Raw genomic sequence first — 12,031 nt, 5'->3', positions numbered from 1 at the left:
ACTTATATCCATATAAACATTCTTTATCTTCTATATCTCATCATGATTCTTAAAATTTAAGAATCTTACTAAACTTTCAACTTTGTTATTAATCATTTCTAACTTCATAAATCCTTTATTCTTATTGATGACAAGTCAAATTCAACTTTCAATTCTTATTATAAACTCTATTTCAATATTTCACTCAAGAACTCCAAATCTTTAATCTTCCCTAACTCCTTTATCTTTTGATTTTAAGATAACTTAAGTTTTTCTTAAGCTTAGTTATCATCTAATGATAATAACCCAACCTTAAATTTAACCAGAAATTATCTAAATAGAAGACTCACATTTTGCTCAAGCCTTCACGTATGAAGAAGGAAGAAGAGAAGAGAACTCTGAAACTTTTTCTCTATTCCCACGTGGTTTCCTTATCTTATAAGGGAAAATAAAAATCTTACTTGTCAATTAACCATTTTACCCTTTAATTCATTCAATAATTACCAAACAACCTTCAACTATATTTCCAATAAGTCATTGAACTATTTAACTATTCTACTTTTATCACCAAATTTTAAAAATTTTCGTTTTAGTCACTGACCCGGATTTTGGGATGTTACAATTCCTTGAGCTCACACCTTATGTTTCTCGTGTGGTTTTCACCTCCGTATGGACATAAGGAAGTGTGTTCCTTTGAATTGAACTCGATCCAAAAGTCTGTAATGGACCAGGATTGAGGGTTTGGCAGTCCAAGGGGGCACTAACAAAGGACAATTCAATGACCCTTCTTACATTAGATCCAAAACTCAGCATATAACGGACCTAGAACTTAAGGCAGAGTCTAACCCAAATGAGTCTCGTAAGGTTAGCACACAAGGAAAAACTTGTTGAGTCTTTTAATTTACGTAGTATTGTTTTATTTTCCTAATAAATGCATGTGAACTAGAGATCACGCAGTTAGGTTTATTTTTCCAAACAAAGCATGGAACTAGAAAGCATAAGGTTAGGATGTATATATAGATACCATGATAGATAGGATATATTCCTTTAATTAATTGGTACTAACCATTTTTCTTATCTTTTTCTATTTTGTAAATACATTTTATTTATATTGATTTCTTTTGCTTGCATTGCATAATCATGACATAATCAAAGATGTTGATTTGAGAGTGGTCATCAAAATCAAAGATTTTCATTATGGATAAAGGGTTTCATGATCAAGTGAACTATAACATAACCAAGGACTGGTATCTTGAGGAAGCTCTAAAAAAAATGGAAAGCTATGTACCCAAAGATTCTGTTAGATTGGTACCTAAAGCATTTTACGGTAGGAGTATCAATAGAAGTATCCAGAAAGAAGAAAGTTTTTATGAAGCTCAAACACGATTTTGGAAGAATTGAAACAAGAAATTGAGCACAGAGGTTGAAGCCATGTGTAATGATTTTCGAAGAATCATTAAAGCCTTTAAAAATGTTGGCATAGGAAACACCCCAGAAAAATAAACAATAGGGATCATTAAATTAAAAAGTGATGTTGAGCAATGGAAAATGAATAAAAAATACATGAAGATCGAGCAAGGAAATTCTCTTATGACTTACATATTGCAGAAGAAATGTGTAATACAACCATCATCAATTTGGGAAAATGTCAAGCTGAAAATCAGATGTTGAAGAAGGCTATAACAATCATGGAAGCTTTATATCATATCCGCCAGTATGAGATTGATGCTAAATTAAAAGCCACTAGAACCCAGAATAACACATTGATGAAGATGATAGATGATTATGTTAATCTTGTACAAGAACTTCTTAAACACAAAGGCTCTCTTATAAAGGAAAATGAACCACATTGTTTACAACTCCGAGAGATGACAGGTAAGATTCAAGAAAAAATCAATGTCTTAAAGGAAGTTGTTGTCCAGACAAGCAGTGTGGCTCATATACTGATTAATTTAGCTGGCTTTACACAAGAGTTAAAACATATTGACAACTCAACACCTGAGAATGAGTGGAAGTTAGTTTGTCTTTTGAAGGAAATAGAGAAATTAGGAGATAAAGCTATCCCCTATATGTAAATTTTTATTTGATGTTTCAAAACGTTTATGTTCAATGAAAGTTGTTTTCAGATAATCACTCTCGATTGACACCTTTTGTATACATGCATTTGCATTGCATAATTTGTATTCCCATTTATGTATTTTTGCATTTGCATCATAATTATTTATTTAAGTATTATTTCATTCATTAATTATAAAAAAATGTAAATAACTCATGAAAGGTTTTATAACAGAAAAACTGAGATCATTCATTTATATTACTGTATCATCATGGAGCAATCTCATGATGGATCACAAGATCAGTTGCCAGAACAATTAACTGTGTTACATCAAGATACGAGTAATGAAACATTGGGATCTCTACAAGATGGATCGAATCATATGATCCAAGTAATGGAAACTAAGACTGTTGATAAAGAAGAGATGACCGTTAAAGAGTAACAATGCTAGCAGATTAATACATCGAGAATGATAACATACCCTGGGGCATCCCACTCGAACCTAAAGAATAGCCTCATTAACTATGCACAATATGAGGATGAGTTCAAGCAGGTGGAAGAAGCAATCAGAGTTATGAAAGGTGTTAATGCTTCAAATGAAGAACTAGAAGCAATAGAGCTCAGTTTGGTTCTAGATTTGGTTATCCCCAATAAATTTAAGATGCCTAATTTTATAGAAATATGATAGCACCAGTTGTCCCTTAATTCATCTGAGAATGTTTTACAGAAAAATAGAAGGGTACCTAAGTTTTGATGATTTGTTAATTCACTCATTTCATGATAGTCTCGTTCGGCAAGCAGTAGTATGGTATAATCATTTGAACCGAGAGCAGATCAAGAGATGGGTTGATCTAGTTGATGCGTTTTTAGGACAATATCGATATGTTAAAGGCTTAGCTCCCAAATGTAATGATCTTCAAGAAATAAGGATGAAAGCCAATGAAGGATTTAAAGAATATGCCTTAAGATGGAGATAAGTGGCAGCACAAGTTCAACCTCCCATGATAGAAGAAGATATATCATCTATGTTTCATGATTCCTTTCTAACTCTTTTCTATGAGTTAATGCTGGCAAGTTCGATGGATGGATTTAAGTATCTTGTGACAAGTGGAGAATTGATTGAAAATGCAATCAGAGAATGAAAATTAAAAGTCACATCCAAAAGCCCACTTGATCAAAAAGCGAAAGATGATAATGTGAATGAATGTCACATCCAGAATCCCCGTAACTGCAAAAGAAAATGAGTAATTAGTGGTTCATATCGACCAAAGAAAATCTCACGATCAAGAAATACTTTGGAGGTATTCCAAACTTATATCTCATATATGTGCCCTCATTTGATTCATAGTCAATACATCACATCAAGGCCAATGAAAGTGTCACCAAACCCTTCTGCTCATATTTATGATCAAGATAATGTTTGTGATTTCCACTTAGGGGTACTTGGACATTCTATGGGGAATTGTAGGTCACTGTTAAAGGAGATAGAGATGCTTGTTGATAATGGGACATTGACACAAGAATTAATGGAACAATGGATGATAAGCTCAAGAGGGGCATCAAAGCATGATTAAGTCAATTTTCATCACATTGGATGAGTAATGGGGCATCGTGATTAAAGAAGAGATCATTTCATCAGTCATGGATATTTAACTTATTTTGTAGCATCTTGTTTGAACATGTTTTTTGTTCCTTTCTCCACCTTTTTGGTAATAAATAAATTTTTGTTTCTTTTAAGGTTATGAGCATTGACTCAATTTTGCAATCTTGCATTTCTTTGGATATCACTGGATTAAAAACTCTTTATTATTAGAGTTACACATCTTTGACAAAGTATCAAGATTGAAAACTGGTAAAACAAGGACCTTAACATTACCTCAGATGAAATACATCCAAACACTGTACCCTTCTACAAATATGAGATAACCTTCTCATATTGAAAAGAATTGCAAAAAGGCTTGGTATTTACATATAGGAGCGTACAACATGGGGCATCTTTTACGTAACATTGCGAAACTAATTAGATTACTCTTCTATTGATGATGTTCGATGATGAAATCTTCACAAATAGGTAAAGTCAGTTGCTTGGGAATTGAACTCTAACGATGAGATTTTCTAATTTCCACCAAATCACCTAGACTATAACAGTTTCTTCTTAACAAGTTGGAGTTGTATACCCATGTTATATTATTATATTTACAATAAAGCTTGAGTTGTCCCTCTAGAGCAAATGGTTAATCGCCCCAGCTTTATGGATAATATTCAACTAGTTTATTATATATTATTATATGCAATAAAACTGTCCCTCTAGAGCAATTGGTTAATCGCCCTGGCTTTAAGGATAAGTTTCAAATAGCAAAAATAAAAAAAAATAAAAAAAATAAAGAAAAAAGAAGAAGTTGCTAAGGGAGTTAAGGAACACCTGTTATAATCAACTACACATGTGCACACAGAAATTTCATTTTTAGATCGATATTTTCGCATTGCTTTGGTTAAAGGGAAGAATTCAAAGAAGTGAAATAGAGGTATTCTAGAAAGTCTAGTAATTGGTTATGCTAGTTGCTTCATTTTTTACGAATCCGGTTAAAATACCAAGTCATGAAAGTGAGGCATGTGGCAATGTTCACAAAGAGAGAGAGAGAGAGAGAGAGAGGAATGCCATCTTAAATAGATGTAACCATAGAAAATAGGAAAGCCACCCTGAAACTAACCCATAAATCTTGATACTTTTCAAAGAACTATACTTCTCAAACATTAAATATCTGTTGATTCTTTTGATATTTTTTGAATTCATGCTTATGATTTGATTCTATTTTAAACCTATAATAGGCAATATTTTAAAAAATTCTTTCATTCTTCAATAAAGAAATGAGGAAAAACATTTTCAAATAAGACAGTCTCAAATGAGGAAGGTCCTTGAAGCAAGTTGTTGCCTATTCTACCTCTATTGCAGAAAAAGAAAATAAGCGAGGCTAGAATGATGAAGCATTTCACATTCTTAAAAGCAAGTGGTCCAAGAAGCCAGAAAGTATGGAGAATTGAACTTGTAAACACTCTTGTGACATTATCAGCAACCCATCAAGAATGTTTGCCTAGTTCTAAAAGGGCATGCTAAAAGCCCATTTCAACTAGAAATGATCCATGTGGGGCATTTTTGAAAGCTCACATTAGCATGAAAGTTTAGGGCATTTTGAAGGCCCATTTCAATCATAAATGATACATATGGGGCATTTTGAAGGCTCACATCAGTATGGAACATGTAGGGAATCTTGAAGGCTCATATCAGCATGAAAAGATAGAAGTAATCCATGTGGGGCATCTTGAAGGATCACACCAGCATGAAAAGGTTGGGATATTTTGAAAGTCCAATTCAAATAGAAATAGAATGTTGGGGCATTTTGAAGGCCCATTTTAGACATAAATGATCCATGTGGGGCATTTTGAAAGCTCATGTTGAGGTATTTTGAAGGCTCACATCAACAAGAAACAATTTTGAACGGATTTTGATTGGTCGTATCAACAAATGTTGGGGCAGGCTAAAAGCCTATATCATATTGTGAAAAGATCATTGATTTGAGCAAATATTTCCAATAAGATAGAAAGATACGAGGAATGAAAATGGTGAAACAGTGACATTGGAGCTGACTATACATAATTGCTTTGTTCATCATACAGTTGCATTATTCTGGTGATTTGATGCTGGCAGTTAAAGTATCCCACTTGTATTCCCACTGAATTTTGTCCTTAAGTGTCCTTGTGACATCATACAAAAGCTCCGAACATTACGCAAAGAGTTCAATGATTGAGAAATCTTGGCAGAAGCCACGAGAAAAGATGAATATGTTGCCAAATGTTTTACGAACCAGTTATGATGCCGAACCAATGTTACGATCATAGGGTGTTTCCATTTGTTGACCCAAGATGAAGATTGTCTTCTAAGACTTCCAAGTTAAAATGATAAATGATGAAGATTTCTTTCCATGGAAGGGGCGCTGGAATTTTAACAATAAGAAACTAGTGGAGCCAACTGAGGTTGAAGGATAGGTTGTTGTTAAACATCTCGACATGATATGGTCTAAATAGCCTTGTTTGAGATCTGATTAGATGTGGAGACAAGAAAGAAATTAGGATAAATCCTCCTTGTGATGTGTTTCAAGAGTCAAATTAGAACAAACAATGCTCTACAAAGATGATAGATTCTCTTTTCAAACATAAAAGCTTTATGAAATTTCTACACAAATTCAGGCAAAGAAAGCCAGTTTAATCAAGGAAAAAGTGGGGCACCAAGGTCATAGTTCTGACTGAAGCAAGAGTTCCATAAATGAAAACAGTTCTTCTGAGACTTTAATGCAAATGGAGGCAAAGAAGACACAAAGATGCAAGTGGATCATATAGTTTTTCACAAATGCAAGCTTGATAGCATAAGTTGCTATACTAATATTTGAAGTTAAACCCTAGAAAGGAATGATCAAGTGGAAAAAAGACCGAGTTAGCCATTTTGAAGTCAAATGAAGATTGCATCAACATTCATGCATTCATAAGAACATCATTTGCATAATAGAAAATGCATTACATTGATACATGTGATTTTATTCAAACATGAGGTTTGTACAGGTTTTCGTATCAAGGAAAAAAGATTAATGATAAAAAATACCTTACAAGTAGAAGGTAGAATTCAAACTTCAAATGTAGGAATCACTTTAGGAGAGGCAAATATTTAAAGAATAGATGGTCACAATCCACAAGTAAAGCATTATTTTGAAGTGGGGCATGTTACCCAACTAACAAGTTATTTCGAAAAATGATAAAATAATTTCCAAAGTTTCTCATTTAATCTTTTCTGAAAATGAAATTGTTAAATAGTAAGAATACGATTTCCAAAGTTTCTTACTTAGCAAACTATTTCCCTGATATTTAAATCCTCCAGGTCATCTGTAAGCCTTCCGAGCAAGATGATAAGACCTCCGGGCCATCCATAAGACCTCCGGACAGGATGTTTTCAAATGATATTTTGGAAACTAAGCCTTTCAGGGGTTTCTTAATTATCTCAAAAGAGTTGTTAAATGAATCTAAGCCTTTTAATCCTTGACAACCAAGAAACTAAGCTTGATTTTTAAGGGTTTCTTGATTTGTAAAACCTCCGGGTCATCTGTAAAACCTCAGGGTAGGATGTTTTCGCATGAAAATGAGAAAGCGATTTTCAAAGTTTCTCATTTAATGTCCACAGATTTGTAAAACTCCGGGTCATCTATAAAACCTCAGGGTAGGATGTTTTCGCATGAAAATGAGAAAGTAATTTTCAAAGTTTCTCATTTAATGTTCTACAAATTAAATCCTCCGGGTAATTTGTAAAACCTCCCGTTCATCTGTAAAACCTCAGGGTAGGATGTTTTTTCATGAAAATGATAAAGCGATTTTCAAAGTTTCTCATTTAATGTTCTAGAAAATTAAAATCCTCCGGGTGATTTGTAAAACCTTCGGGTCATCTGTAAAACCTCTAGGTAGGATGTTTTTATTTTTGATTTCCTAATAATAATAAGTTAGCAGACGAAAATTTCATGTCTTTTTATCTTTGCTCCATTATTGTTAACACAAAATGAGCAAAGAGAGACATCTGTCGACAATTATTTTCGTCCGAGACTATATATTATTATAATTATTATTATATTACAATTATATTATTATTATTATTATTATTATTATTATTATTATTATAAAATTGAGGTCCAAATATAAAATAACCCAAATGCCCATTTACAAGAGTTGGCCTGAGAAGCCCAAACCCAGTTAGGGTTTCACACATCTCAATTCCAGCCGCCACAGATCTAAACCATTGGATTTGGAGAGATCCAACAACCCATAGTCGTCCAGCAGAAACCCTAGGGTTTCAATAACCCTAGGGTGATTTCGGCCGCCGCCTCCAAGTGTTCCAACCAGTGACTGCCACGTCGCACCGAAGACTCCAAAAGAAGCAAAACTAGTTGCACACCTCTTTGCTCTATGGTGAGTCACCATCGTAGATCCGATGACTCACCAAACAAGCAGTACCACTTGAGGCCTATAAAAAGCCTTGACGAACCTGCAAAGAAAAATATACAAGGAGGAAGCAAAGGAAAGACGGGGAGAACACCATATAACAACCAAAGCAAGCCGAAGCAAAAAGAAAGGAAAAGAGATCTTACCTTCGTCGAAGCTCAAACATCATCGGAAAAGTGATTTTACCGAAGGTAAAATCTCATATCTAGTCCGATTGACTAGCTTTTAGCGAAAGAGAAGCTTGGATTTGGGTAGAGGATTAAGAGATTTATATTTTAAGCTATTTTTTATATTTTTTCGACCACCATGAATAGTGATCGGTGGCCAGAATAGTGACTGGAATAGTGCCCGGTGGTGGCCAAAATAGTGCTCGACGGTGGCCGGCCAGTGACCGGCTCTCCATCCAGTGAGGGAGTTTAGATAGAATGGAGAGAAGCAAAAGAGGAAAATGAGGAAAAATGACTATTTAATGCCTATTTATAACCTTCTCAAAACTACGTCGTTTTGAGAAGAGATCTCTACATAATTATGGGTATGGGTAAATCATATCCATGGTCCCCCTGGTTCTGTAATTTTATAATTAAGTGATTGAAATCATATTTTACATATTTTAATTTGGTTTTTAGATTTTATCTTGTATTGTTTTAGTCAAATAATTATGATTATATATATAGGATAAATATCATATTTAATCCTTTAGATTTGATAATTTATATTTTAACCAGAATTATTATCTATGATTAAATTACAGTACTAGTACCTATTTTTTATAATATTTCGAATTAGGATTATGATTTTTATTATTTTTTTAATTTAATTCTTTAGTTTTAAAATAATAATTTTAAATATTATTTTTAGGATTATTTACTATTATAGTACTTTGCATATTAAGTATTTATTAATAGTAACCTAAAATTCTAGTATTTTCGTATTTTAATCATTAAAATTATTATATGTAATATGATTATTTTATTTTATACAATAACTCAAAATATTTCCTTAACTAATTAGGAAAATATTTTAAATGATTTGTTGATGTAAAATAATATCCTTAATATTTTTATGAGATCATAAATTGAAATTAAATATAAATTTGTTAATTTATTGTAAAGACGTTCATTAATAAACAAGGTACTAATTTTGGGCGTTGTGGGGGTGCTAATACTTCCTCACACGTAACTGACTCCCGAACTCATTTTCTGGTAAGCGACTCTTTTGTGTTATTTTAATAATATTTTTATAAAATTTATTAAAATAACATAATATTTTTTGTGACCAGTCACACCTCGATAAATGATTGGTGGTGACTACTCAAAATTATATTTTATCTCATGTCAGAAGAAAAACACTTATTTTTTTAAATAAAATTTAAAAAATAACGACACTTATTTTCATCGATCGAATACCGTCTTGCCCGGATCCAAGACCAAAACTCTCACATAATGACATTGATAAGACATAATGGGCTAATGCCTTAGAATTCTTTAAATGTGGTTCCATCCCATGTCGGGAAAAAGCCATAATCACACCAGACACGAGCCTTGTTTAGAAGGGTACATGGTCTCCCCCGCCCCACATGTCATTTCCTTTTTTTATTCACCACTTATTTGCACTTCAACTACATACATCATATCATAATCCATATATATATATATAAATTCAAATGGAAGCTTGGTTTCCAAATTGTATGTTCCATCAATCATACATGAACTATTATTATTATTATTATTAGAGTAAACTACACATTTAGTATTTAAATTATTATATTTATTTTATTTTGTTACCTAAATTTTATTTTATTTTAAAATCATACTTAGTATTTAGCTTATGTTTTATTTTGGTATCCATTGAATGTTAATGTATCATCATAAGATAATACTACATCATCATTAAAAAAAATATCACGTCAGTAGTTCTGTTAATTTTTTAACGACAGAGTACCAAAATAAAATATGAACTAAACGTTAAATATGATTTAAAAAAAATAATGTTTGAGTATCAAAATAAAACAAAAATAATAATTTAAGTATTAAATATGTAGTTTATTATTATTATTATTATAATAAAAAGTTTGTTGCATGCATTGAAAATCGTACTCCACTCATTGGAAATTGTAATCAATATACCAAATACAGATTATATCAAGCTTATTTTTTGTTTGGTTTTCTGATTTCTTTACAAATATAAAAACTTATTTTTTTATAAAATGCATTTAATTAATTATAGATAGGAGTGGATTAATTAATTTAAGTTTAAACAATCATCATGGAAAATGTGTCATCATAAGATATTATGCCTGTTGTTACGTAACCTTAAACTGCTTTATACTAAAGTTCAGTCTAATCCGAAACAGATTTGGCTTTCAGCCTTTAAAAACATTCACCGCAATATATTTTAAGATAAATTTAGCATTTAATCATTTAATTGTTACAATCTTTATAACCTAATTTCTGAAAAATTTATATTAATCATTTAATCGAATACCGTTTTTCAGATGATCGGTTCATACTATATTTTTTGAGTATTTTTATTCTCTTAATTTGTTATCTATCCATTTTCCCCCTTTATTTGATTAGTTTCATGTGAATTCTTGGAGGGAAAAATATCTACACACAAAAAAGAGAGAGAGGAAGGGAGAGGGGACGTTTGTTTTCATGTTTCAAATACAAGGGGAACTAAGAAATTTACAAACTTAAATTATATGATCTTGTAGAGAATCTTTATTATAAAATGGAGAAATTTATATTAAAACAAACCTTCCTTTTATGCAGAGAACATCTGTATCCCTTATTCCTAAGGGGTGTAGCTATTGGAGTCGATCATAGGAAGAGGGCCACTGTAATGCGACCACGAAAACAAAACGAATGACCCTTTAACGTTCCAAGAAGCCAGCAATGGTTTGTTAATTTGGCTCACAGCAAGAGGAGTCTCCATGAACCTTTCGTAAGCGGCGCTGCCCAACCAACTACATTCTCTTTTTTGGTATGTAGCGTGACAGTGGGTCGGCTTAATCACCTACACATTCTATCAGTGTCTAATCGATTCTTGCACGACGTACCACACCTTCAATGGGTCGTTCTTTTAAGCCCAATCGTCAAGCTCTTCTTTTAACAAAATATTGTCTTCGGTTCGATTGGAGTACACCACAGACATCTCCGTCTCATCCTCGAGGTCGTTCAGTATGGCTTGGATTACTTGATAAATTGGTGTGATCCCTGTCCCACCGGCCAACATTGATTCTTGCCGAACTTGGGTTTACCATCGACCGAGAAGTTTCCACGACCAATGCATTCGCTGTGACCCAACGGACCCTTCACGTCGAGCAATGACCCTAGTGGCAGAGAGTCCAAGTATTGTGACATTAGCCCTCCATTGGGAATTTCGCCTGCTCCCCTTTGAAATACACTTTGATAACTAGATCGAAATAGCCCACTTCGTCAATGTTGTTTGTTGGGGTGTAAGCTCTCATGCAAAGCTTATCATCGATGGTAGCACATAAAAATATGTGCTTTCCTACTGTAATCCCAGCACTTGATCTTCCGGTGGCAATGCAAATCTAAACACCCGAACATCGTGAGAGATGGATGTTTTTTCGATGAGTTTGCATGAGATTTTCTCACGTGAAACCAACGCTACAGGTCGCAATTTCTTTAATAGGAGCTAAGGTGTTCGTATAATTAGATGCTCTATGCATGGAGTTATTAGGGGATGACGTAGATGAGTCCGAAGCGAAACTCGTGTGATCAACTCGCATATTCGATAATCTTCGAGCATTTTCTTGGCTTTATCAGAGTGAATGGCGTTGAACTCCTCGGTGCAATCAGTTCCGGCATTGATCAATATACTGTCAGCGCCACCAGGGTGATCGTTGAGGAACCGAGTGCAATCGTAGATGTTACCATGAACGATGATCCAAGCGGAATCAGCGGAGTTGTGTTTCTGGACCTAGGACATGGAGTG

At 33.3% G+C, this 12,031-nt stretch overlaps 1 pseudogene; it reads right to left on the bottom strand.

The window, feature by feature from the left end:
- Window positions 1–11,098: 11,098 nt before the first annotated feature.
- Window positions 11,099–12,031, bottom strand: LOC120129963 (annotated as a pseudogene).

Source organism: Hibiscus syriacus, unplaced genomic scaffold (genome assembly GCF_006381635.1).
Source record: "Hibiscus syriacus cultivar Baekdansim isolate YM2019G1 unplaced genomic scaffold, ASM638163v2 tig00110505_pilon, whole genome shotgun sequence".
Classification (NCBI taxonomy): domain Eukaryota; kingdom Viridiplantae; phylum Streptophyta; class Magnoliopsida; order Malvales; family Malvaceae; genus Hibiscus; species Hibiscus syriacus.
The sequence above is the reverse complement of the archived record's forward strand: the minus strand, read 5'-3'. Positions and strand labels throughout refer to the sequence as shown.